Source organism: Nomascus leucogenys, chromosome 3 (genome assembly GCF_006542625.1).
Source record: "Nomascus leucogenys isolate Asia chromosome 3, Asia_NLE_v1, whole genome shotgun sequence".
Lineage (NCBI taxonomy): Eukaryota > Metazoa > Chordata > Mammalia > Primates > Hylobatidae > Nomascus > Nomascus leucogenys.
In genome coordinates, this window is record NC_044383.1 from 79213972 (window position 1) to 79239732 (window position 25761).

At 35.9% G+C, this 25761-nt stretch overlaps 1 non-coding gene across 1 annotated transcript; it reads left to right on the forward strand.

Annotated features, from left to right (window-relative positions):
* Positions 1–24844: 24844 nt before the first annotated feature.
* Positions 24845–25057, forward strand: LOC115834618. Its single transcript, XR_004029542.1, has one exon. It is a non-coding gene; the product is annotated as a small nucleolar RNA U3 (small nucleolar RNA).
* The last annotated feature ends 704 nt before the right edge of the window (positions 25058–25761 follow it).

Below are 25761 nucleotides of genomic sequence, written 5' to 3' on the forward strand. Positions count from 1 at the left end.
AAAAATAATTTGTTAAAAAGAATGATAGGGGTACTAACTCTATGCAGTTTTTACGAGCAGAAGTGATGATGCTAACAAGCTATCCTGAATCCTGAAATGCAGGCATGCAGCCCACATCCACTACTAAAATGTTCTCTTAGAAGGTTTCTTTTATTTCTGCTTTCTCTTCTCCTAAGTTTTAGGTCTATCTGTGTTTCTCCTCCTCTGCATACTCACCCTTTCATACATGCTCCTCATCTCCTCCCACCCTTAAATGTATAGATTAAAGGCACTTTCAACTTGGTTTCCTAGTGTTCCTTTACATAATGTTGAAAAAATTGTATTTCCTTCTTTTAGACACAGTTAGATTGAGTTGCTTTTGCTTTTTAATTTTATGTGTCCTTTGATCCAAGCTTCCGCTGTAAAATGTCACTGGCTCCCCCAGGTTTACCAAGGCATTCTTTAATTTCCAAAGAGAACCTACATGCTTCTATCATTACTTTGCTTTACTAATAACTTTCCCATCTGTCTTGCCTGCTAATCTATAAACTGTTTTAAGTTCAAATTGTTTTTTAATCACCTATATGTTTCCGGAGCCTGGCACAGTGCCTGTCACATTATAGGCACTAAATAATTTTGGTATAAATGAATTAAATCTGTCACCTCTAGTTTAGCATAAAATTTAAGATATTCACATGTAATAGTCTATAAAATGCTAACACATTTGCCAGAATCAGTAATCATCGTCATTTTTGTTTCTCTTATATTAAATGAAATTGCGCTGGCTAGTATTGTTTCTTCTTGATTTATAGCTTCCCACATGTCATTGTCTCACAGCAGCTGGAGCAGCACAAGGGATTTATGTCTTTTCCAAAGGCATAAAATTAATCTGATTTTTAATTATTTTTCCCAATAGCATATAAGCTTCAATTTAGTTTCCACTTAGAATCAATATTGACTTAAGTTACCTTAGTAGTTTCACCATTTTAAAAAGAAGCCATGTCACAGCCAGTCTCATAAAATTATGGCCTAGTTCTCATTAATATTAACCAAAAGCATTAAACTTAATTTTTCTCTTTAAGTTTAGGAAGGTATAAAAATAGGCAGGGAAAAAAATACTTCTTCTCTGAATGAAATTAGGATCACTAACTGGTGGTTAGCATGTTCTACATGTCAATTGGAATGCACTTTCTATTCTACTACTAATAAACAATTTCCATGGGTACTCTATCTTATCGTTAATCCTCAAATGTAGCTATGTGCCTTATGTAAACTTGGGGGAGGGTTAGAGTGGCTTCAGCACAGAAATAAGGACACTTTGCCATCTTTTTATATGAAAAACCAGCCTGACCTTCACTGTTCAACTAGGTATTTAGAAGCTATAGAAGCATAAGATCTACCACAAGGTGAATAAGCCAATTACTGGGGACACACGTAGCAAACCTGAAGCATTCATGCTCCCATTTCTTTGTTCTGCATCTATGAACAACAAACTCCTCTTTCCTGGATTCAGCACAGAACCCTACACAAACAGTAACTGCAGGCACCATGACTAGTCACCACAATTAGATCAAGTGTATAAACATCTTTATATATTTGCCCTACAGCATCACATGTGCAAAACCTCACCCAACAAAGATTAAATCTCTCCCACTTTAAATCAAGGCTCTAGGACACTCTATCATTGGCCTTGAATATGTCTCTCATTTCTTCATACAGTGGTGTATTACGTAAATCACTTACTATATTGCTTTGATTTTAAAACACATGTTCAGATTTTGACATTTCTGAAATTAAGCTATATGTATATAATGTGATAGTACCTTTTGTTTAACATTATTTTGTATTCTGAATTTGTTTTGTTTAATGTGATATGATTTCACCTAAAAATTTCTTATTAAAATGATGATTGTTTACATAATAGAACATTATAACATTTATAATTTTTATCTTTTTTAGTAGATAATATGCTATAATCTTTTTCAGAAGTATATTTTGAAATACATAGTGCCTGATATTAACTTAAAAGAAAATAAACTTTATTACAATCAACTATTCAGATTTCAGTAGCCCCATTAGGGTTTATAATTTTGGGTGCCTCTAACAGACATTATAGCTTAGCTAGTAAACCATTGTAGAAATTCATATGGCATAGCTCTGACAACAGAGATCAAAAGCAAAGATATGTAGATTATGGTTTAACTTAAAATATTATCTATATCACTGAAAATAATATAAAAATAAGAGTGTATGTGGCAAAAATGAAACATATAAATAGGTTTAGAAAATGACAAAGGTAGGCAACTTTCGAAGAATATAACTTGTCTCATTATTATGTGTGCCTAAGACCCTGCCAGAGGGAGAGGTAATTATGTTCAGTGAATATATTGACTTTTTCTTCTTTTATCAGTAGTTATGAAGAAATATACCTATATGTATCACTTTCCTGAATAAAATATGTGTATTCTTGATAGTGTTCAAAATAAACTACACCTCTTCTTTGAGTAATTTTGTTTTATTTGTAGAAATAGAAAAGTTTTTTTATTGTTTCTCTCAAGAAAACTTATAATAAAATTAAACTGGATAATTTATAGAAAGGGAGAAAGCCATGTAGCTATAGTGCATCCTCTAGCTACAAAGAATAATTTCAATAACGCATTTCAAAACATAAGAAATTATTTAGTCTAGATTATTCTTTGAAACCTTCCTACAACAAAACACCTAGAAATTCTAAGTAAAGCATTGAAACATACTGTTGCAAATGTGTATCTATGCTCACAAAACAGGAAGAACACTACCCAGGAACCAAAAATATAAATCACAACAGCAGAGTGATAAGGAAATTCCAATTCACAATGACCAGGGGTGCTTGCAGAGAGGTAGGTGTCATAACTTCTTGGGGTAGGAGGAGAACCCTTGGTGATGGTAACCTGGGGAGTTGTGACAGAGAGTTGTGCATAAAGCCAGGTTCCTTAAAGAATATATCTTTAGGAAAAGAGAATATTGGATACAATATCACTGCTGTGGTTTAAATGTGTTCCCCAAAAAGCATGTGTTGGAAACTTAATCCTCGATGCAACAGTGTGGGAAAGTGGGACCTAATGAGAGGTGATTAGGTAATAAGGGCAGAGTGAAGAGATTAATGCTGCTATCATGTGAGTGGATTAATTATTGTGGGAGTAGGTTTGTTATAAAAGAGGAAATTTGGGCTTTTTACTCTCTCTTTCTCTCTTTCTCACCCTCTCTTACCCATCTGCTTTCCACCATGGGATGACAAAGCAAGAAGGTCCTTATCAGAGGCTGGCACCTTGATCTTGGAGTTCCCAGGCTATAAAACCATGAAGAAATAAATTTCTGTTCTTTGTAAATTATCCAATGTCACTTGTTCTGTTACAGCAAGGAAAACTGGACTAAGACAGAAAATTGATGTCAGAGAAACAGAACGTTGCTATAACAAATACCTGAAAATGTGGAAACAGCTTTCGAACTAAGTAATGGACAGAGGCTGGAAGAGTTCAGAGGAGCAGGATAGAAAAAACCCTGTATTGCCATGAATGGAGCATTAAGGGCAATTCTGGTGAGGGCTCAGAAGAAAAGAAAAACTGTAAAAAAAAATGAACTTCTTAGCAATTACTAATGGATTCATGATCAGAATTTGTGAAGAAATATGAATTATAAAGACAATTTTGATGAGGTCTCACATAGAAATTAGGAATATCTTGTGGGGTACTGGAGTAAAGGCCATCCTTTTTATAAAGTGACAAAGAACCGGCTAAATTTCAGTCATACCCTAGGGATTTATGGAAGGCAGAATTTAAATGGTATGGACTAGTATATCTAGCAGAAGAAATTTCCAAACAAAATATAGAAGGATCTGCGTGGCTTCTTTTAACTGCATACAGTAAAATGAGAAAGGAGAGAAAAGGGTTAAAGATATAATTTATAATTAAAAATGTAGCAGAACATAAAAATTTAGAACATTCTCAGCCTGGCCATTAAATAATTAAAAAGTATGTTAGGGAGAAAATATCAAGAGTGTGGCCAAGTGACTGTTTGGTAAGATTAGTATGGATAGAAGGAGGCCAGATGATATTCATCAAGACAATAAGATAATGAACTTAAAGGCATTTCAGAGCTCTTTCAGGCTGCCCCTACCATTACTCAGAATATTAGGACTTTGAGAGCAGAATAACCTTGCTGCCCAGGGCCACCTACAGTCTCTGCTCCCCGAGTTCCAGTGCAGTGCCCCTCAGCCACTCCTGCCATGAATCAAGCAGGCCCAGATGAGGCTCAGACCACCGCTCTGGAGGGTGCAAGTGGTAAGCCTTGGTAGCACCCAACTAGTGCTAATTCTGCAGGCATGAAAAGTGCATAGGCTGTGCAGCCATGGTCGCCTCTATCAAGATTTTAGAGGCTGTGTCAGACAAACTAGGGGCCCAGGCAGAAAACTGCCACAGGGGAAGAGTCACTCCAGAGTTCTCACTGTGGCAGTAACCAGTGGTGCCACGGGAATGGGGCTGCCACCAAGACCCCAGAACTATAGAAACACCAATGTGCAGCCCCAGTGTGGGATTTCAACATGTGATAGCTACTCCTGAGCAATTACTTAAGGCTGAGCCCAGAAAAGCCATAAGGGCAGGGCTACCTGTGGCACTGGGGGCCCAATCTCTACCACAGAGTGTCTGGGAGGCAACACATAGAGTGAAAGATTATTCTGGATTTAATAATTTTAATGTCATCATCCCTATTAAGTTTTGGACTTACTTGGGGCTTGTTCCTCCTTTCTTCTTGCCTATTTCTCCTTTTTGGAATAACAATATATATCCTATGCCTGCCTCATCATTGTACTTTGGAAGCACATAATGTGTTTTGATCTCACAGGCTCACAGCTGGAGGGGAATTTGCCTAAGGATAAATAGTGCCCTAAGTCTTGACCATATCTGATTTAGATAAGACCATAGACTTTGACTTTTTAATTGGTGCTGGAATCAGTTAAGACTTTGAGGCTATTGTGATGAAATAAATGTATTTTACATGGGTGAAGAGCATGAATTTGGGGGGCCAGAGGTAGAATGTTGTGGTTTGAATGTGTCCCCCAAAAAGCATGTGTTGGTAACTTAATCGTCTGTGCAACACTGTTGGGAGGTTGGGCCTAATGAAAAGTCGTTAGGCAATGAATGTAGAGTGAATGGATTAAGGCCATTATCAGAAGTGTGAGTTTATTATCTCAGTTGTGGGTTGATTATAAAAGGGGGAGTTCACCTTGTTTTACTTTCTCTCTCTCACGCTCTCTTTTCCTTCTACCTTCCACCATGAGATGGCACAGCAAGAAGGTCCTCATTAGATGCTGGCACCTTGATCTTGAACTACCCAGCCTCCAGAACTGTGAGAAATAAATTTGTTCTTTATAACTAACCCAGTCTCAGGCATTCTGCTATAGCAGCACAAAATAGACTAAGATAACTACTCATGAGCAAAGGGAGGTTTTCTTTTCGGGGGGGGTTGTTTTTGTTGTTGTTGTTGTTGTTGTTTTGTTTAATCTGAGAAAACTTCCTATAAAAATTTATTACCCTAGGCTTGCTTTCACACAGATGCTAGCTTCTTATATATTCTACCTAAATGTTCATCTTAGATAGCTTAAGAGGAATTAAGTTTAATTAAATTGACCCTAGATTGCTGGAATTGTGTGTACCTGGCAGAAAGAAACTAAAATTACTGGAAAGATACTTCCTCAAGTCGAGTTTTAGTATTCCCAAAGATAAACTCAGCCAAACCTGAGTTCACATTCCAAAACTTAAAAATATTTAAGAAAGGAAGAGCTGGAAAAAACAGTTGAATAAAAGAATTCCACTCCCCATGAATGCAAATAATACAATTACTGGATCTTGAATAGAAAATCTTATGTTTAATACGTTCAATGAAAAAATATATATATATATTTTTTAAAGCACAAGTGTATTAGCCCATTCTCACACTGCTATAAAGAACTGCCCAGGACTGGGTAATTTATAAAAAAAGAGGATTAACTGACTCACAGTTCTGCGTGGCTGGAGAGGTCTTGGGAAACTTATAATCATGGCAGAAGGGGAAGCAAATACGTCCTTCTTTACGTAGTGGTAGGAAGGAGAAGTGCATAGCAAAGCTGGGGAAGCCCCTTATAAAAACATCAGATCTCGTGAGAACTCACTCACTATCATGAGAACAGCATGGGCATAACTGCCCCCATGATTCAATAATTTTATGGTTTCCCAGTGCGTATTAAAGTTGTTTTATGCTATATTGAAGTCTATTCAATGTGCAATAGCATTATTCCTAAAAAACAATGTACCTCCCTTAATTACAGAATACTCTCTTGCTAAAAAAAAATTTAACAATTATCTGTGCCTTCAGCGCAGTAGAAGGTCTATAGAAGGTCTTGCCTCCATGTTAATCGCTGCTGACTGATAAGGGTGGTTGTTGCTCAAGGTTGGACAAGCTGTGGCAACTTATTTTTCTTTTAATTTTCAACTTTTATTTTAGTTATAGGGGGCATATGCAATTTCTCAAAATGAGACAACAATGAAATTTGCCCTATCAATTGACTCTTCCTTTTATAAAGATTTCTCTGTAGCATGCAATACTGTTTGATAGATTTTACCCACAATAGAATGTCTTTAAAAATTGGAGTCAATTCTCTCAAACCCTGCCTCTGATTTATGAAGCAAATTAATAATATTCTAAATCCTTTGTTATTTCAACAATGTTCACAGTGTCTTCACCAGGAGTAGATTTCATCTGAAGAAGCCACTTTCTTTGCTCATCCATAAGAAGCAACTCCCCATATATTCAGGTTTTACTATCAGATTACAGCAATTTAGTTATATCTTTGGGTTCCACTTCTAATTGTAGTTAATTTTCTATTTCCATCACATGTTTTTATTTAAAACGAGTGGTGTGTAACTTGTCCTTTCAGTTGAACCTTTAGAGGCCACTGTAAGGTAATTATCTGGCCTAATTTCAATATTTTTGTGTCTTAGGGAATAAAGAGGCCCAAAGAGAGTGAGCAAGATGGGCAACAGTCAGTCGTGAAGCAGTCAGCACACATACGACTTTTATCAATTAAGTTTGTTGTCTCACACAGGCACAGTTCATGGTCCCCCAAACCAATTACAATAGTAACATCGGAGGTCACTGACCACATCTCATCATAACAGATACAATAATACTGAAAACATTTGAAATATTGCAAAAATTTCCAAAATGTGATACAGACATGAAGTGAGCCTGTACTGTTAGAAAAGTGATGGCAAAAGACTTGCTTGATGCAGAGTTGCCAGAAATCTTCAATCTATAAAAACATACTATATGTATGCAGCACAATAAAGCAAAGCACAATAAAAAAGATATGCTTCTAAATAACTAAAATAAAAATTTTTAAAAGTTACATAATGAGACCAGTCATACTACAGAAAACAGTCAAAGACAAAAGGAAGAGTTCAAAGTTTCCAAAAAGAAATAAATAAAGATTCCTTCAAAGACAATGAAAACTGTGTTCAATGTATTGAGAGAAAGTAACCATCAAACAACTATCTTTCATCATCATTAAAGGTTCAGTGCTAAATACATAGAATTTCAAACAGAACATTGAGATGTTTATCATCAACATATCATTCATTAGAGACGTATTCAGGGTTTTTTGTTTGTTTGTTTATGAGTTTTGTTTTAGTTTTTAAGGGTTTTTGTTGTTTTTGTTGTTGTTGTCGTTGTTGTTCGAGACAAGCTCTCACTGTGTCACCCAGGCTGGAGTGCCGTGGTGCATTCACAGCTCACTGTAACTTCCGTCTTTTGGGCTCAAGCGATCCTCCTACTTCAGCCTCCCACGTAGCTGGGACTACAGTCATGCAGCCCCACACCCAGCTTATTTTTGCATTTTTTCTTTTTTCTGTAGAGACAGGGTTTCACCATTGTTGCCCAGGCTGCTCTTAAACTCCTGAACTCAAGCAATCCACCTGCCTTCGCCCCCCAAAATGCTAGGATTATAGTCATGAGCCACTGCACCCAGTCAATGAAAGATGTATTTTAAGATGGAAAATAATTGTGGAAGGAATGTCTTAGAGTAAAAAAATATGTTAAGCAAATAAATTAGACTATCAAAACAAGCATTGACAATATCTAAATGATAATATTTAATTTTGCAATGTTAAAACACAGACAAAACTACTATACTAGACAACCATATAAAATGAAGACAATACTTAATCAGAGACAAGATCTTTTATGTCTTTGGATTGTTCAGAAGGAAGGTCCAATTATTGTTTTACCTTAGGCATGATTAAATTAAAATGTGTATATTAATGTTTTAGGGTAATTAACTTAGGAAAATAGTGTGTATAATTTCTACACTGGTACATAAAAAATAGAATTAAAAAATCAATCCATAAAGAAGAAAAACAGGAGAAATACAAAAGAAGCATAGAAAAATCAGGACAAGTAGAAAGTATAAAATACTATAGTAGAAGTGAATTCACACATATAAGTAAAAGCAATAAATATAAGTTTTTAAAAGAGAGACACCTAAGAAAAAATGAACATATTATGTTTGAAAGTAAATCTTGAAAGTAGATTTAAAAAGGAACCCCCAAAATATGCTTAATGCTTTTAGAAAGCATTTAAAAGTAATTATTAATTTCAAAGAAGATTAATATGTAATGATAAAATTTGAATTCCATAGATAAATAAACATCATAATGTGGATGTATTAATAACATAACTGAAAAACGTATAAGTAAAAAATTGGCATAATTACAAGAGGAAACAGGAAAATCACAACATAGAATATTTTAAAATTCAAATCCACCAGGTAATTGATAGGCTAAGCAAAAGATAAATTTATAAGGCCATAGAAGATTTGAATCACACTGTTAGCAAACTTGATCTAGTGAATATATATGCAATCCTATATCCAACAATTATACCATTTGTAAACATACATGGAGTATTTTTAAAACAAACATAGACCCTAGGTCTATGTTTTTCTGTATAATAGCTACTAGCCACATGTAGCTATTTAAATTTTGAATTAATTAAAGTTAAATAAAAGTAAAAATTCAGTACTTCATTCATAGTCACATTTGAAGTACTCAATAACCACATGTGGCTACTGTATTTGACAGTACAGAATATTGACATCATTGAATACAGTTCTACTGTGTAACAATGCACTAGGAAAAATTATAAAGACATTTCTGCAATGTTACTGATACAGGTAATTATTACAAATTCAAAGAAATAATTTTCAACTTTGAAAGAGAAAATGTCTGTTTTTTTCTAACCCAATCTTTTTAAAAAAGGTATATCTGGTCTTAAAGTTATTTCAGGGGTTTGGCATACTGGAAAAAAAAATAAATAAATGAGTAAACTAGAAATGAGGATTGCATTATACACAAAATCTAATAAAAATGATCAAATGATTTTAAGTAAATTACAAAAGATTAGAAAGAAATGGTGAAGAGTCATACCTATTAACTAGTGCCCCTTAGAGAAGAAAAAGTATGATTGACAAGTTTATTGCAGCACTATTCACAGCAGCCAAGATATGGAATCAACCTAAGTGTTCATCAATGCATGAGTGGACCAAGAAAGTGTGATACATAGAGGCATATTATCCAGCCATAAAAAAGAATTAACCCGTGCCATTTGCAATAACGTAGATGGAACTAGAGGCCATTTTGTTAAGTGAAATTACTCAGGCCCAAAAAGACAAATTTCACACATTGTCATTTGTATGTGGGAGCTTAAAGTTTAAAAAAAAAGATTAAACTCTTTGAGATAGACTGTAGAATGATGACTACTAGAGGCTGGGAAAAATAGTCGGGGGGTGGGGGGTGATAAGAAGGGATAGTTAATGGACATAAAACTACAGCTAGATGGAAGGAATAAGATCTAGCGCTCAGTAGTACAATAAAGCAACTATTGTTAACACTAATTTATTGCATATTTCAAAATAACCAAAAGAGTGGAATTGAAATGTTGCTAACACAAATAAATGATAAATGCTTGAGGTGATGGATATCCCAATTATCCTGATTTGATCACTACACATTTTATGCCAGTATCAAAATATCATATATACTCCATAAAGATTTACAGCTATTATATATCCACAATAATTAAAAATTTATTATAAAAAGCGTGATTGTAACCCTACTTGGAAGTTGAAACAGGAACCCCATACTGGATTTTCTTGACTAAACTATATGCATTAGACCAGCTCTCTAATTTTTTAATGCTATCGTATGAAAATACTACAGGCAAATCAAAAATACCATGAACCTGATGCAGTTTAAAATAATGCTGATTCCATGGTTTGAAGGACCAAAACCATGTGGTCACAAACTGTGGTCTTCTTAATGGGTTGAATACACATCTGGAAGATTTCTCATCCAACTCTTAACCTGGCTAACTCCCAAATGCCTCTTTCAGGTCTCAGGAAGAAAAAAAAAAAAAATTCTTTGCATCTCCAGTTCCAGAGCAGGTTCTGCCACAGAGTAGGGGCTAGAGGAATAATGGTTGAATGAAAAGGGGGATAGATAAGTTGATAAAAGTCTTTCCATATGTAACAGTCTATGATTCCGTGTTCCACTTTTAGTGCCAAAGTTGACGAGGTTATAGGAGAAGTGAGAGGAGGTAAAATAATTTCTGGAGAGATCAACTTTACACGGTGATGCACACATTTCTCTTCCATGGAGAATTCTCAGTCCCTTTCATCTCCAGATACCCAGAGACATGGAATTAACCTCTGTTGAACTGGAGAAACTTTAGCTACATATAAAATGTAACCATGATGCTTTTCAACAGAAACCTGCATTCTATTTTTAAACAAGAAAGATAGTTGCCTATGAAAATTCCCTTTGCCTAGATCTACAGCAGAGTTTTTCAGTGGAAATTAACTTCCTACCAAGATTAGTTTTGTTTTTTTTTAAATCACAAATAAGTTAAATTCGACCAAAACAAGCTTAAATGAGAATGCAAATTTTGTTATGGACATCAGGTCTTACGCATCAAGAACAAGGCTGATCCTGGCCAGCAGTATTTCCAATACCACCAGAGTTCCCTTTTTCTTATGCATCTCTGTTCCATTCTCTCTCTATCTTGGTTGCCATCTCAAGATTACCAAGGGGAGAACTTCAGTGATGCATCCATGTCTATCTTGGGCAAATTGCCAAAGCTTGTACAAATTAATTGTGGCCAAATGAGCAGAAATAATTTGTTAAAAAAGACATTTACCTGCAACTATGTTAAATAGGAGGGTGGACTTTACTGGAAACTGGGCAAGACAAAGCAAAGAGTAGACAAAATATTGTGTTCCTACTACACTACACTCTATTAGGTTGTCTATTTTACTAGGGGCATTGATATGGAAACCATCTGAGCCTAAATAAAAAGTACATCAGCATCTTGTATTTTTTCTGCACATTAAAAAAGTAAAACAAAACATTTTGCAACATGCACTAAAAACACTGTTTTTAGAGTATTTATGAATACCACTTACAATATTCAAATATTCCTTATGTCCAGAGTTTCCCTAAATGCTGTGACCTGCTTCTGTATCTTCACTTTTTTGTTTGTTTGTTTGTTTGAGATGGAGTCGCTCTCTGTCACCTAGGCTGGAGTGCAGTGGTGTGATCTTGGCTCACTGCAACCTCTGCCTCCTGGGTTGACGCCATTCTCCTGCCTCAGCCTCCCGAGTAGCTAGAACTACAGGCGCCCACCACCACGCCCAGCTAATTTTTTGTATTTTTAGTAGAGACGGGGTTTCATCATGTTAGCCAGGATGATCTCGATCTCCTCACCTTGTGATCTGCCCACCTTGGCCTCCCAAAGTGCTGGGATTACAGGCGTGAGCCACCGCACCCGGCCGTATCTTCACTTTTTATAGCCATTAATTGCTCCAGAATTACCTTTGTATTTTTAGCCAGTTCCCTGAAATCTATTCTCTAGCATTGATATCATGAGCCTTAGCCTTCAACATTGTGCTTGATTCTTTAAAATTCCTGCTTCAAATGTCCATAAAGCTTTTAGAAAAAGAGATGGTGTTGCATAACTGCTGCAACTGGGTTCATATCAAGTATCCTTGAGTATAGATAATAAACTAAGTATAGAATTTTTTTTTTTGAGATGGAATCTAACTCTGTCCCCCAAGCTAGACTGTAGTGGCACAATCTCGGCTCACTGCAACCTCCACCTCCCGGGTTCAAGCGATTCTCCTGCCTCAGCCTCCTGAGTAGCTGGGATTACAGGTGCCTGCCACCACACTTGGGTAAGTTTTGTATTTTTAGTAAAGAAGGGGCTTCAATATGTTGGTGAGGCTGGTCTTGAACTCCTGACCTCAAGTGTTTTCCCCCCCTTGGCCTCCCAAAGTGCTGGGATTACAGACTTGAGCCACCATGCCCGGCCAGCCGATAATTTTTTTTTTAAAATAATATACTTAGCCAGGTGTGGTGGCTCGCACCTGTAATCTAAGCACTTTGTGAGGCTAAGGTGGGAAGATTGCTTGAGCCCAGGAGTTCCCGACCAGCCTGGGTGACGTAGTGAGACCACCTCTACAAAAAAATTTTAAAATTAGCCAGGCTTGGGCCTGTATTGCTAGCTACTCAAGAGGCTGAGGCGGGAGGATCCCTTGAGCCCAGGAGGTAGAGGCTGCAGTGAGCCATGATCACACTGCTGCACTCCAGTCTGGGTGAAACAGGGAGGCCCTGTTTCAAACAATAATAAACGTAATAATTAAAGTATGGTTGAGCCAGAACAATACTGAGAACAATCTGTAGAATGTTCTTACATCACTAATCTAGGATGCAAACAGAATCTGGTCTGTCCAAAAGATATTTTTCTCTCTAATAATGAAGCAACATTCAGTAAATGCTTGCTTACTCACTCAATATGTTTTGTGTGAATACAGTACATCAACATTTAAAGAACATTCCTTTCCAGAATTAGTGTGCAAAGGAATTCTTGCATTATAGAAGCATATCCTTAGTGACCTGGGGATATTTATTCACTTAGAAAATGAATTTACTACGGCAAGAAATAGGTTCCAACTATTTAATAAAAAGGAAAATATCTTCGCTAAATTTTTTATCAATATATACCCTTTGCTGATTCCTCATTATAATGCTGTCAATATTCAGAGGGAAAAGATCACAGACAACAACTGCAGAACCTATAGCTTCAGGAGAATATTTACCATTTGAAAACACTGCATTGCTCATAGTAGATTGGTATGTTTCCCTCTAGTGGTTAAAAGGCACTTAACTGCATCAACCAAGTCACCTTTTGAGAAACAAAGCAGGAATTGAGAACGAGGCAGCATTTAGTGATGCAAAAATTAACATGGTCTTAAATTAAATGATTTGCAAGTAGAATCAAGTGTGGTTATTATGGAGAAACGAATTCATAGTTTAAATACCTGATCAGTTTCCATGGGATGAACAAGGACAGAGAATATTTTAAACTCTGGCTGATGAGAGATGCTGATGATGAGTAAGGAAATGAAAATCAGAAGAGGAAACAATTAAAATACTTAGTAAAACCAATTTATTTTAATGTGGCACAAGATTAGTAATGAAGCAAGATTAGCCATTTTTAATACCATGTTGCATTACTTATTTTAAAATCCCTTATTATAATAATTTCATTTTTGAAAAATCCAAATTCATGTGCTGGCTTTATTTCAATGAAGACTGACTGCATTTCTCTTGTGACTCTGCAGTCTTAGGGTGGACAATGTTCTACTTCATAAGGAGGAAAGCAGTGACACTCTAATCACAGTAATCATTTGTCAAAATACACCATCAGGCCTAAGAAATTTCACTAAACAACTCAAGGTAGTTTATCCTAGACATTGGCTGCATTTAATTATTTAAAATGCAAGACAATTACATAAAAGACTCTATATGCCTTCTAAAAACTATGTGCATGTTAGGATATTGACCATCAATTCCACAGCAAAATGCCGCACCAGCTCCAAATATGCACACTGGGGTTCCTTGAGCAATCAAACTTACTGGAATTAAGGGTTAAAAGATCAGCACTGTAACTTCAGGCAACCCAGGGGAAGACAACAATCTTCCACCTTTGTTGTATTCTGTGAACTGGCCATGATCACAGAATGTGAAAACCGGCTATCAGATCACAGGATCATTTCTCCGCCAGAAAGCACCTGCAGTTATTATGTACAAAAGAAACTCACAATGCCAGGCTTTCAGAAGCACATAAAGCTAGCTGTCCTCTCAATTTCTCATAGGGAAATATGTGCATTCTAGAGCAAAGAAAACATCTATGATGGAGACACGCACATACAAACCTTTCCCAACTCAACTACTGAGAGTTTGGTCTACACAATGAATTGTTGAAGGAGTGTGAAAAACAAGAGGTAAAAACAGAAGCTCGAAATTATCAGCTTATCACCCATAAAAAGGATATAGACCCTCAAGGAGGAAGGCTGAATAAAAAGAAACAAGTATTCTACAACTCCTCTTTGTGTTGAACAGGTAATAAACAATGTGGCCAATAAGTTTATCTTACCCTTCTAGGGCAAAGAAACAGATGGAAGCAGAACTGCATGCAATTATTGATAATGTACTTCATATATTTATTCATTGTCCACAATGAGCTATAGAGAAAATATAAGGGAAATGACTCCAGCCCTCTAGAAAATGAAATCAAAAGGAGAAATATACAAATTTGCTATTTTAATTTTTATTTTATTTGTATTTAGTAGCAACTATGCAAAGCTACAGAGATTGAGCAGAGGTTTCTTGGTTTTTCAGAAAACTTGGAGATTACAAATTGTGAAACCCAAAATATGAAAATTCACAATATACATCTTCCATATTGTGGTCAACCAAAATATATTACACAGAAAACATGTTAATTACTGAGTCATGTCAGGACAAAGGATATACAGAACATGTTAATTAAAGCTCATGCAAAATATCATGTGTAAAAGCCTTCAACCAATAATAGAACACTTTAACAATCTGAGATTATTTTAATCTTATTTTGATTTTTTCTGACTTTCCGTTGAATTTAGAAAACAATTTATAAAGTCTGAAACATTCCTCAATCTCTTTGGCACAGATGAAGTTGCTAGGACAGGGATAATTTTTTGTCATGTGTTCTAATAATATCTATCGAACAAACTATTTTAGTGACCTAAAATATCATTTGGCCTTTTCTTGTTGACATGACATCAAAATTGAAGCCTGTGTTTTTGCACACAGGATACCTAATTTAGTCATTGCAATTGCACATAATTTGATAGGTATATATAAACAGAAGCTATCACTGTGCATGTCACAATCAGCCTAGGTGAAATCCTACACTAGGTTTGAAAAATAGAGCTTCTATTCTAGGAGGTCTCTCTTGATTGTACTGTTGAGCCAGGCCAGGTCTAGAGCTTAAATTTTTTGACAAAGCCTTGTTAAAATGAAAAAAAAAAAAAAAAAAGAGATCTTGGTAAAATGCTATTTCACTGGAAGACAGAAGATGGGTGATGAGAAAGAAGGAATTTTTGGCCAAGGGAGTATATAGATGAAAGAAATGAAAGACTAGCAAATGAAAAATGGAAAATGCATGGCAGACCCAAAATACTTCATGAAAAGAAAAGACCAATTGTCAAGAACACATATTAGAGCTGTATCATATTTTTTTCTCCCACAGTATACTAATTTCATTTTCTGATTGATGTGGAAAGAACTTTTTCTCTCTTCACCTCCTATAAATTATTCTTTACTGAGTGCTGCCTTAAGAACAAACAAAGGCACACAAAGAAGCTGAGGCATTAGTATTTTTCAGGATGTACACAAGATCCTTAATAGAGGTAATGAATGCCCTGGCCAGGAGCCAGGATGACAAGCTCCAGCTACAAAGCAGTGAGTCAAGTTCAAAACAGCCACACAAATGCAGAGGCCAAACAATCATTTTTGCTAAACAGAAATTTTTATGCCTCCATAATCAATTAGCTGATTTTTCCCTCTGCTAAGTAACTATTTCCTGGACAACTCTCTGAGCTGACGGCATTGAAATGCTGTCTATCATACAGTAGAAAAGTGAGATTAAATGTTTTGAGTGCCTGGGCATGACGCTGGAAAGAGAAAGCAGAAGAGCCATTCTTCCTAATTGTAACAAGGTGCTGCTTTTTTCCTCTGCCTTTTTGTGTTGAAATTGGAAGAACTGTAAAGAGTCAAAAAGATTTTCCAGCATGTCAAACGAACCTCTTGTTTTTCCTCAACAATGGTGAGACTGATTCTTAAGTGCCAGTAAATAGCATAATGACTATGAAAGTGAGAAAGCATTTACTGAATTGCCTTTATGACTTCTAGTGGAACTAAGTTTGTGGAGAATTGTACTGCTTAGTAGGATATCTATTTTAAAATACTGGAAAATCTTCCCATCAATGTACTTTTCCTTGCATAACTTCTAAAGTGTTCCTTCTCCTTCTTCCTCCTTCTCCTTCTCCCTTCTTCTCCTTCTCCCTCTTCCTCTCCCTCTCTTATAAGGCAACACATGTAGGGAAGCGAAGTGTCACACAGACTAAATAGATGATCCACCAATGAACTGAACATCAGTGATGATAAGTCAGCACACTCAGGCCTCATTTAGACTTTCACCACCAAAATGGAAGAATTCCAAAAAATTGGAAAAATTCTTTTGAAAATTTACAAAACTATATTTCTCACTTTTTACAGGATTTGCTTAAAATATTTACATTAGTTACCCTGTTTAATGATGTCATCCATCTCATGGACAATGCACACCTCAACTATTCTAAATGACCATTTAGAAAAATCCTTTTTTATAGAGTTTTGCTGATAGACCCTGAAACCTTCCCATGAATTTCTTCTAACATAAGTTTTGAAAGCACTGTGGGTTTTACCTACAAATCCCATCCAAATGGTCCCTGACTTACAATTGTTTCACTTACAAATTTTTTTACTTCAAGGTGATGTGAAAGCAATACACATTCAGTAGAAACCATATTTTAGTACGCGTACAACCATTTTGTTTTTCACTTTGAGTACGGTATTAATAAATTACATGAGATATTCAGTACTTTGTCATAAAATAGACTTCATGTGAGAAGATTTTGCCCAAGTGTAGGCTAAGTGTAGCCTAAGTGTAGTGCTGTTCTGAGCACGTTTAAGGTTAGGCTAGGCTATGACATTTGGTAGGTTAGGTGTGTTAAGTGCATTTTAACCTTACAAAATTTTCAACGTAGGATGAGTTTGTTGGGATATAATCTCATTGTAAGTTGAGAAGCACCTGCACAAAGGCTTAATATTTTGCTACAAGTCTAAGAGAGCAGCACTGGGAGATGAAGAACTGTTACTAGAGGATCTAATCTAAGAGAGCAAACTTTAGAATGAATAAAAACAAAATGGCTATTTTCAATGAAAGGGATTAGTTTTACATTTTGCCTGCCCCTACCCCGTCTTCTTTCTGAATCACTGCCGAAGTATGGAAATTCCTAGTGATTTCCCATGCTTGGGTATAAAGCACGATAGACAGTCTACTGTTAGAGTTGAGTGGGTTTTCCAAACTGAGATGAGATCACAGGTTGATGTTAACTGGGAGGAAGAAGCAGCATTAGCTTAGTTTGTGAAGAAAGGTGGCATTTTCATTAAAGAAAAGCTAACAGGAAAATTCCAGCTTCTTCTAACATTCTACATAGGTAGTAACATTCCACAAAAGTATGAACCCTAAAGTACCCGGTATCCATGCAGGGAAAGGAACAAAGCAGTAAGTGCCCTAAGAGAAGTGAATAGGTGTTGCTGCTATGGTTCCTGTAGATTTCTGAGTAGCTATTTGCAATCTATGTACTTAATACTGGATTGCACATGTTATATATTTTCTGTGAATTAAGCCTCTTGGCATAACTTTCCAGCAAAACTGTATGTCCTGTAATTCATAGATTTCCAAAGGTGTTGCAAAGTAGCAAGAGCTGAATGTGCCACCCAGCAATATTCCAGGAAACTAATTAACTGAGGGAATTCATGAAGGATTGCATAGATTACTGTGCCTCAACAATAAAGTAATGAGACTGGTCCACAAGGCATACATAAAAATCACATCTATCTGGTGTGGATTGATTTATGCACACATTTTAGAAGATCTATGTAAATCCTACCTGGCTCAATTCTTTCCTTCTGCAAAGCATGCCCTACCAATACAACTGAACATCATATTTTTCTTCTCTTCACTTTTTTTACATGCCACTCACTTAAAATCTAGTTATCTTGTTATGTTTGTATGTATTAACCATTCAAAACTGCCTTTTTCATTAATATGAAAACAGTATTAGGTATCTATTGCTGCATAACAAATCACCCCAACATTTTGTAGCTTAAAACAACATTTATTATCTCATACAGTTTTTGAGGGTCAGGAGTGGCTTAGCTGGGTTGTTCTGATGCATGTGTTTCATGAGGTTTAAGTCAAACTCTTGGTCACTTAAAGTCTTTACCTGGGCTGGATAATATAACTTTATTCTTTGTAGTGGGTTGAATGGCAGCCTCCAAAAATATATGTCTATGTACTAATCTTTGGAACATGTAAATGTGACCTTAGTTAGGAAACAGATCTTTGCAGATGTGATAACTACGTTAAATATACTGAGTTGAGTCCATCCTGAATTATTTGGTGGGTCCAAAACTCAATGATAAGTGTCTTTTATAAGAGACACGGTGAGACACACAGAAAGAAAAAGAGAAGCCTGTGTGAAGATGAAGGCAGAGATTGAGGTTATGAAACCATGGAAACGAAGGAACTCCTGGAGCCACCAGGAAGCTAGAAAAGGCAAGGAAGGATGCTCCCCTAGAGCCTTCAGAAGAGAATACAGCTCTTCAGAAAACAGAATGAAACCCTGTCACCGAATGGTGAGAGAACAAATTTCTACTGTTTTAAGCCACCTGGTTTGTGGTGATTTGTTACAGCAGCACCCCCCATCCCCAGCCTAAATAGTATCCCAACTCTAATTTACATGTTCTTTTTTGCAGCAGGCTCAGCCTTTCCAAAGCCAATGCTAGCACCTGCACTAACGCTTCCCAGTGTGAACACCTGCACTAACTTACCTTTCTAATGCCAATACACGCACCACTCAAATTCTCTCCTTACATCAGGGTAAGCCTGTTTAGTGAACTAATTCAAACAAATAGTAAATGGATATAAATGCATGGACTGATTCATTACCATGTGCTATGATTTGAATGTGTCCAGCAAAAGTTTATGTATTGAAAACTGGATACCCAATGCAACAGTGTTGGGATGTGGAGCTAATAAAGGGCTATTGCGTAATGAGGGCTCATAAAGGCTGATTGAGGTCATTATTGTGGAAAAGGATTAGTTATCATGAGAGTATGTTGTTATGAACCTAGTCCAGACCTTGGTGCCTCTATCTTACATGCAGTCTCTTGTCCTTCTGCCTTCCATTATGGGAGGATACAACACAAAGGCCCTCACCAGATACCAGTTCCATGCTCTCGGACTTGTCAGCCTCCAGCATGTGAGAAATAACTTTTTTCTTTATCAATTACCCAGTCTGTTATAGTAATAAAAAAACAGACTAAGATACCATGTTATCCTTTACAGATAACATAAGTAGGACCTTTCCAAAGACTTTGTTTCATAGTGTTTATAGTCAGACTATTGAAGCAGGTCAGTGTTTAATAGAAATCCACTCTGACCACTTAATAATCTCCCCTTCCATGCATAGACTCCATCAGTAAACTGAAGAAGACGAATGAAAGCAAATATTTCAACAACAAAAAAGATTGTCTATGAAGACATCATGACAAGAGTAGAGAATGAGAAAAACAAGGTAGATACTGACTGGAAGCTTGCAGAGTTGTGTTTTCCAGGCTGTAATTCAAAGAAAAATTGTTTCAGGAAATGCTCTCCAGGGAAAGCATTATCTGGTAAAATAAACTATTATGTAAAACTCTATTTTGGAGATAAACATGTATATAAACATGTGTTGTTTAAAAATAAAAGGAAAGATGGAGAGAAAAAGAGGAGAGGGAGAGAAGGGAAGGGGAAAAAAGAAGTGAGGGGAGAAAAGCATGAGAGAGAGAAAAAAGAGAATCTTAGTGACCATTCCAGTATACATACTACTAGTTGCTAATTTAGTTGGGGTTGTCACATCAAGGTAGAACTTTGGAGTAATACTGACAAACCTGTTTTCAATCCACCTTCTTACTAGCCAAGTAATCTTCAGCAAATTACTTAGCAGTTTTAGCTTCTTGATATGAAAGAATGGGGATACCTATTACGTTATCTTGTGTTTTTTTGTTGTAATTCATGTAGAAAATATGTACTTCTTACAAGCAATGTTTCCTGTAGTTACAGTTCTCAATAGTTTGAGATTATTATGGTCATTACGATCACCAGTAGCAGAGGCTATAGTAGCCAACATCTCTGTTGCCATCCGTCTCAGCCATTGAAATGCAATTATCAGGAGACTTAAGTTTTGAAGTCAAACCATAATTGATCCCAGCAGAGGAGAAAAAATAGAGCTGTTAATTTAACAAAAGGAGATTCTACAAAACCTGAAATAATTTATCAGTATATCTAAAGAATACATTAACACCTCAGATTTCAAGGACTGCCTTGAAAGCTTAGAAAAAGGAGAAGCATAAAGATCAGCTCAGCACTGATGTCTAGGAGGAAGAACCATAACCAAGATTCTCAAGTATTCTGGTGCCTGAGCAAAGACAAGAAGATTGTTGACATAACTATGGAATCATTGTCACACAACTTAAAATGGTCCTTTTGACACAATGGTCCTGAGTGATAAATGTTTGAATTAAACTACCAAACTATCTTATCCTGGTGCCATTAAATACTGAATTTATTTATTTAATTCTCTGTACCGAGTTGAATAGTGCTCCAACAAAATTCACATCTACTTGGAACCTGTGATTGTGATCTTATGAGGAAATATGGTCTTTGTGTGTTCTTTGTAAATGTAAGCAAGTTAAGATGAGGTCATATTGAATTAGGGTGGGCCCTAACTCAGATGTGACTTGTGTCCCTATAAGAGGGAGTTTTGGACACAGAAACACATGGAGAGAACACCATGTAATGATGCAGGCAGAGAATAGAGTGATGCATCTACAAGCCATGGAATGTTAAGGATTGCCAGACATCAGAAGCCAAGAAGAGGCAAGAAAGAATCCCCTCTAGAGCCTTCAGAGAGCATGACTTGACTACATCTTGATTTCAAACTTCTAGATTCTATAACTGTGAGAGAATAAATTTCACTTGTTTTATGCCATCAGATTTTTGGTAAGTTATTATGGCATTCCTGGGAAACTGGGCATGCCCCTTTCTTATGATATGTGTTTACCAAGCAATTTTCTGGATAAGAATTAGTTGTCCAAGTAAGCAGATATATGTGTAGGTAATAATACTTATACATACATGAGTTTTAGAATTTCCATCTCTATGACAATTTTATATTTGCACATCAGCATTACAGCTTTTATCCATCAACCTTATGAACTTAAGTAGAGTCTATCATTGAAAGATTAATCTTCTTTTATAAGACATGGACAATATGAGGTTTTAAAATGCCCTCTTCCGTGGCAACAGATAATAAATGAAGCTCTGCTTTAGGTCCACTAAGCCTTGTGATCTTTCTCTTTTTTATCCCAGTACCCTGCCTCATACCATCATTTCCTCTATGATATGTTTGTTGACAGAGCAGCAAATAATTTGTCTCCATCAGAAGACTAGACAAGATAAGGAAAGAATAATGAGTTTGAAGTTATGCCCATAGCAACTCCTCAAACTGAAATGCAGTGAAAAAAAGAAAAAGAATATTCAAGAACAGTGGGACCATTATAAAAGATGTGGCATACGTATACTAGAATACTAGAAAGAGAGTTATTAAGTATTGACTCACATGATCACAAGGTCCCACAATAGGCCATCTGCAGGCTGAGGAGCAAGGAGAGACAGTCTGAATTCCAAAACTGAAGAACTTGGAGTCTGATGTTTGAGGGCAGGAAGCATCAAGCATGGGAGAAATATGTAGGCTGGGAGGCTAGGCCAGTCTCTCTTTTCACATTTTTCTGCCTGCTTATATTCTAGCCACAGTGGTGGCTGACTAGATCGTGCCCTCCCAGATTAAGGGTAGGTCTGCCCTTCCTAGCCCAGTGTCTCAAATATTAATCTCCTTTGGCAACACCCTCACTGACACACCCAGGAGCAATACTTTGTATCTTTCAATCCAATCAAGTTGACATTCAATATTAACCATCACAGTCCTCTAGTTGAGAAAGTTGTATATGTGTACCAGAATTGAACAATTATGTAAATGATAGGGATGTTGGGAGCCAGACTTCTCACTGTTCAAGTAGAAGTTTACAGATAAGCAAGAAAACGAGTCTAGAATGATCTGGTAATTGAGTAGAGTCAAAGACATCAGGATGAACTCATATTTAGCTTGAAATAGATACATACATTTCTTCTGCCTGCTCCTATCCAAAGTCCATTCATTTTTCAAGGCCCAATTCTCCATCTGCTTAATCCACAATTATTTGCCTAAATACTCAAGTATTCATTAAATTTCTGCTGCACTTATGTCCTGAAGCAAACATCCTGGAAATTGCTATGCATTATTAGGTATTATATAACAATATTTTAATTTTTAGAAATAATATTACTTTTTTTCTTTTGCTAATTTTTATATTCCCAGAAGATTAGAACCAAGTACTTCTTTGGTCCAGCTTCCATTATATAATAAAGTGACAAACATACACTGGGCAATAAAAGAAGGAATACTCTCTGATTTATGAATAGTGTGACCCAATCTGCTCATTGGAGAAATAATTTATAAGCGACATTTTTATACAGTGGCTTTATATTAAAACCATTGTAGAAAATGTTTCTGCTAAGTTCCTTAATGGAATATTTTCTTAATTATTTTAGTAAAAGTAATATTTATATTAATATTGTATTTATATTAATGTTTATATTTGAACATTTTCTCTCCATCAAAACTTTGTCATGTAAATGAGATGTTGCATGTAACAAAGAACGTGCTTGTTTTTGATGAACAAGTTAAATATTCACAAAAATTAATTATGTATTAAACCATAAATAAAACCTTAATAAACTTAAAAAATTCAACCGTGTATAGGTTATGTTCCCTGGTCATGATGCAATAAAATTAGAAATGAATAGTAAAAGGATGGCTGCAGTAAAAATATTCATATTTCTGATTGCCAGTCTCCAATAAAGGTTGTTTTTTTTTTAACAACTCCTTAACTGAAAACAAGTGTAAACAATGTTAGAAAGAATAATCCTCACAAAGACAGCACGAATATGACGAAATATTAAAAAATGTCCAGCCCACAATCTGAAAGAGAATAAAAACAAGAAACAATAAAAGATCTAACCCACTTAGCCACTAGTGACTATAAACACCTGCAACCCTCATAGTGTTATTGAGCTTAATTTATCCCATCAAGATTGTCAACAGTTTATCTCCATTCATAAAGTTAGCTTAAAGTGATCCTGGGTTGTTCATATCAATGAGCACTTGGAAGAAATGAATGTATTTCCTCTGTGGAGGATATCACCTCTATTTTGGCGCTCCACAAATGCTCACAAGTAACTTTTATGGAAATAAATTAAATAGTAAAATGTCATCATGCACAATAGAAAACAAGGCAATATGTGTGAGATCCAGCAGGAACAAGAGAAAGTAGAAACAGACCAAAATATGCTTGAGAAAATCAGATTTTCAGACACAAATTGTTTGCTTTATCAAGAAAACAAAAACAAGCTCAGCTGGGTGCGGTGGCCCATGCCTATAATCCTACCACTTTGGGAGGCCGAGGTGGGCAGATCACTTGAAGTCAGGAGTTCGAGACCAGCGTGGCCAACATGGTGAAACCCCATTTCTAATAAAAATACAAAAATTAGTTGGGTGTGGTGGCATGCACCGGTAATTCCAGCTACTTGGGAGGCTGAGGCAGATAATCACCTAAACCCAGGAGGCGGAGGTTGCAGTGAGCTGAGATCATGCCACTGCACTCCAGCCTGGATGAGGGAGTGAGAGTCTATCTTGAAAAATCAAAATCAAAAACAAAAAGAAGAAAACAAGCCTATTCTATTGGGGCTGAGGGGGAGGAAAAAACAGCTTAAAGTTATCAGAATATAACAGAAAATTATTTTTTAAATGTATACCATATTAAAAGAAAAGTAAAATTGTAGAAGTAAAAGATGTAGTAACTAAAATTTAAAAATCATTGAATGAATGTGGCACAGATTAGTCATAAAATAAGAGAGAATTAGTAAATTGGAAGCTGAGCCAGAAGAATTCGGAAAATAGCACAGAGAGAAAAAAATAGATGGAAAATATAAGAAAGAGGCTAAGAGATATAAATGAAAGTTAGATGATTTAAAATACATTTAACTTCAGCTTGGAGACAGAAAGGGTCAAAAAATATTTAAAGAGAAAACAAGAACATACAACAGATCCAAACAAAACATCCATCAAATTCCAAATACGTTAAAGAAAGATAAACCCAAACGTTGAAATATTTTAGAGAAATTACAGAAAATAAAGGACAAAGAGAAAATAATGCCAATGATAGCCAGAGAAAGACAATAGTGAGTATTAGATTGATAGAGAATTATAAAGACCAAGTAAAGATATATCATGCAAATATCAATCTCAAAAAAGTTGATAACAGATAAATGTTTTGGAAGAAGTAGAGTCTCGTAACAATATAAAGTTTTTAACTCATCAGAATAGTACGAGTTGAATTCATATATTTTGAAATACACAGCCTTAAAATGAATAAAGAAAGAACATACAAAGACTCCTTTCAGGAATCATTTCTTTAGTTCCTACTAGAGGAGCTTCTCTTAACATGTGGAGCGCCGGAAACCACAAAGAGGAGGTGCAGCATTCTGCCGTAAGTGTGAAGTGGATTCTTGGTGTTGCTGTGCTGCAACTGCCATTTGCTAATGATGACCTTGCTTTCCTTACTTAGAGTAAGACTAAGAGATGGCAGTCAGCCTGAGCAGTTTCCATTTATGAAAGCAAAAAACAAAAACAAAACCACTCTAAATTTGCAAACCAAAATAGACTATAATCAGAGTGGAAAATTTTAACATACCTCCCAGCAATTAACAAAACAACCAGACAAAAACATCAGTGAGTTTATAGAAGGCATGAACATACAAACACAACCACAATAATAGAATAATAAACTTTGTTTTTTTAGCACACCTGGTCCACTTACAAAAATTGATTTTGTACTTGACTACAAAATCTCAACAATTATTGGAAGACTGATATAGTGTAATATTCTCTCATCACAAAACAATTAAGCTAGAAATAATGAAATAACTTTAAAACATTTCCTATAGTTAGAAATTTAAAACTGTATTTGAAAGTACTCATGAAAAAACACTTTAAAAAAAACAGAAATTAGAAAATACTTTCATCTAAACTTTTCTCTTTTTTTTCTTTTTTTTTTTATTATGGTGTAAGTTCTAGGGTACATGTGCACAACGTGCAGGTTTGTTACATATGTATACATGTGCCGTGTTTGTGTGCTGCACGCATTAACTCGTCATTTACATTAGGTATATCTCCTAAGGCTATCCCTCTCCCCTCCCCACACCCCATGACAGGCCCCGGCGTGTGATGTTCCCATCTTTTCTAATCCTTGTAAATGGAGCTAAAACCATATTTAGGGGAAAATTTAAAATCTTAAACAATACATT